At 38.1% G+C, this 3,880-nt stretch overlaps 1 non-coding gene across 1 annotated transcript; it reads left to right on the top strand.

Moving 5' to 3' along the window:
- The first annotated feature begins 955 nt into the window (after window positions 1-955).
- Window positions 956-1,031, top strand: TRNAT-GGU (transfer RNA threonine (anticodon GGU)). The gene has a single exon. It is a non-coding gene; the product is annotated as a tRNA-Thr (tRNA).
- Window positions 1,032-3,880: the final 2,849 nt, after the last annotated feature.

Here is a 3,880-nt window from a genome sequence, read left to right as displayed (position 1 = left end):
AAGATGATTTTTTTATTTGGCTACTTGTTTTTACTTGAAATTATCCTTAAATCAATAAGCAATGCAAAAGATACACCTTAGGATCAAGCTATAGTTATATGGACTCCAGACCTGGGTGCCTTCCTGGTGTTCTCCAAGCTGCAGCCTGAGTTCAAGGTCGCAGCAGTCCACACATTATACTGGCTCCTCCAAGTCAAAGTGGTACGTGGGGTCACAGCTCTTCAACTTGCCTTTGGTGATGGGTCTTTGGGCTATGCCAGCACGCTAGGTCCTACACTATTATTATATGTTGGTTGGCATATAAAGTAATTCTACTCAAAAATATTTTTCAAATTCCATCTAAAAACTCAAAATAATATATATGTTCATGTACAGTAAAGTAAAAAATAGCTTTATATTGGTTATCTGAATATTAAAGATAATATAAGGAGACCAATTATTATTGGTATTGATCTATCTAATTTAAACATCTAAAGCTATATCTAGATCTGATATCATGACATTAGAAATTTCTGAAGAATGTATTCTTAATGGTCTTACTGTTTTTATTTTTCCCACAGAATTTCCTATGGTCTTCTTTAAACTTACATTTTTAAAGATTAGTAAAGTTGACATTTTGACAACCTTAATTGACTTTTCTCTGTTCACTATAATTTTTTCTACTGAGAAAATATTTTCTCACAGCTGCTGAGGCATTTGGTAATTGTAGAGTAAATTCTGCTCAATGGTGGATATTCTTAAGAGAGCATATTGAATTGTATGAATATTTGTCTATTTTAAAGGTACTGTTTAAATTCTTTATGCAGAGTGCTTTCTTTTTCAAATATTTTTAGAAGACAAAACACAGCAAATAGGTTTCTCTATTTGTGATTATTTTAATGTTTTGCCAAATTTTGTTGCTGCAACATCATTAATTTTATTCCATTTTGGTATCTATAGAAATTATCCACTTTAGGCCCTGGCCGGTTGGCTCAGTGGTAGAGCATCCGCCTGGTGTGCGGAAGTCCCGGGTTCGATTCCCGGCCAGGGCACACAGGAGAGGCGCCCATCTGTTTCTCCACCCCTCCCCCTCTCCTTCCTCTCTGTCTCTCTCTTCCCCTCCCGCAGCCAAGGCTCCATTGGAGCAAAAGATGTCCTGGGCGCTGGGGATGGCTCCTTGGCCTCTGCCCCAGGCGCTAGAGTGGCTCTGGTCGCGACAGAGCGACCCCCCGGATGGGCAGAGCATTGCCCCCTGGTGGGCGTGCCAGGTGGATCCCGGTCAGGTGCATGCGGGAGTCTGTCTGCCTCCCCGTTTCCAGCTTCAGAAAAATACAAAAAAAGAAAAAAAAAAAAAAAGAAATTACCCATTTTAAAAAGGAGCACTTGAAAAGATTTTCTCACAAGTTGAGATTCTTCAAAACACAATTATAGAATTTAAAAATTATATATATATCTGTTCACCATGTGAGCTACCTTCATTTTATTTGTTCAGTTTCTTCCTTCCTTTTGTAAGAATATGATAAAATGTTTTCTTCTGAAGTTTGTTAATTTTAATTACTAAAAGTTTTAAAAGCTAGTTTGAAGCTCCATTCACTAGGAATATTTTCATAAAAGTTTTCTAACCATCTTTGAAAAATATTCAGAATTTGGAATTTCAAAACAAAAGTTTAATCCTGTGGTAGAATATTTATAATGGTATTAAAAATTAATTCTTCAAAGCTTTAACTATTTTTAAAATCTAATTAAAGATGAGCAGTAAAGAGAGAAAATGCTACTCCCATAGTGTGGTTTTCTTTGTTCTTTTTTCTAACATCAGCTTCATTAATTAATTAATTAATTTTATTGATTTTAAAGAGAAGAAAGAGAGTAAGAAAAAAACATCAACTTCTAGTTCTGATTACCCATGCATTCATAGGTGGATTCTTGTATGTACCCTGATGAATGCATGGATAGGTGGAACAACAAATCGATGTTCCTCTCTCTCTTTTTCTATAAATGAGTCAATAAATAAAATTTTAAAGGTAGAAAATATGGTTAACTTTAACTGTACACGTACGAAACTACAGTTGACTCTCAAACCGCACAAGCGTTGGGGTACTGACTACGGTACAGTAGAAAATTCACATATAACTTTGACTTTCCGGTTGTTTCTCTGTATTTGAGGGGAGGAGGATTAAGTCCCTGGCAGATACCAAAACCTGAGGATGCTCATGTCACTTATACAAAACGGTGGAGAACAGTGCACACAGTTGGCTCCCCCTGCATCTGCAGATTCCCAACCACAGATTGAAAATGCTGTTTCCAATCCATGATTGGTTGAATCAGATGTAAAACCAGGTAATATGAAAGGCTGACTGTATAATTATTCAAAAAATTCCATATATAAATGAATCCATGCATTTTAAATTTGTGTTGTTCAGGGTCAGCTTTATATGTAAGGTTTGACTTAAAACACTTTCCTATGATTAGAATGCACAACTACACCTTTGATTTTCCTACACTTTATTTAAAAGCACTTATGGATTATGTATGTACCATAACCAATTTCAAGTACTACGTTGTTGTTCCACGAGTTTCCTAATTTGATAACCAATTTCACGTGGCATTACTATTGGTTGGGCAAATAAGTTTGTAAAATATGATTTTTTATGTTTGCTCGCTTATAGTTTGCATTGGGGGCTGGGCAGTGCCAGGTATAATACGTGGTCTGTAAAATTGCAAATTACCTTCCTGCTTGGGAAGGGCCATTGTTTTGCTAATGTTTGCTGGAGGAGAGGTTTTTGAGCCAGAATGTTTTGAAAATGAGGAAAAGAGGCAGAGAGAGAGAAGCCATGTTCTGCAGGGAGAGCAAAGGGAATGCAGAGTGCTGAAGAAGAAGCCAGTTTATGCAGAAAGAGAGAGGTGTGCTGATGGGGAACCAGAGGTGAGGGGCTTTTGTGAGCTCCTCTGAGACTGGTAGGGCCTTTGATTCTAGGAAAAACCTGAGAAGATTCTCATGGTTGTGGAACTGGATAATGTGTCAGGGCTTTGTGAGCTCTGAATGAATGAAGAGGGAAGTGCTTTGCTGTGTGTTTGCTAGTTGGCCTGTGCGAGACTTGAATAAAGGATGGCCCACCTTTTTTTGGCTCTACTGTTTTTTTTCTGTCTGCCTGAATCCAATGGGAACCTGCATGTGAGTGGCCGTGATGGCAGCAGTTATTGGCCATACACTATTGCAAAAGAAAATATTTTATCTTTAGGCCCTGGCCAGTTGGCTCAGTGGTAGAGTGTTGGCCTGGCGTGCGGAAGTCCCGGGTTCGATTCCCGGCCAGGCACACAGGAGAAGTGCCCATCTGCTTCTCCACCCCTCCCCCTCTCCTTCCTCTCTGTCTCTCTCTTCCCCTCCCACAGCCAAGGCTCCATTGGAGCAAAGATGGCCCGGGCGCTGGGGCCTCTGCCTCAGGCGCTAGACTGGCTCTAGTCGCAACAGAGTGATGCCTCGGATGGGCAGAGCATCGCCCCCTGGTGGGCGTGCCGGGTGGATCCCGGTTGGGCGCATGCGGGAGTCTGTCTGACTGCCTCCCTGTTTCCAGCTTTGGAAAAATACAAATATATATATATATATATATATATATATATATATATATATATATATATATATATTATCTTTAATGTACAATCTTTTAACTCTTTTACAATGGTATTCTTAATACTATCTGATATTTTACCTTTAATAAAATTCAAAAGCTTTATTTTGATTCCACAAATTAAATTTAAAAAAACTAAATCATTATTGTAATGAACTTATTTTTAAAACATCCAATGACATTGATACTAAAATTTATATAACTTAACTATAGAAAGTTCATAATCTACAAAATCAGCACATAACAAAATATTGCTTCATTTAAAAAAAATGTGT

This window comes from Saccopteryx leptura, chromosome 2 (genome assembly GCF_036850995.1).
Source record: "Saccopteryx leptura isolate mSacLep1 chromosome 2, mSacLep1_pri_phased_curated, whole genome shotgun sequence".
NCBI lineage: Eukaryota > Metazoa > Chordata > Mammalia > Chiroptera > Emballonuridae > Saccopteryx > Saccopteryx leptura.
This window is presented reverse-complemented; position numbering and strand designations above follow the sequence as displayed.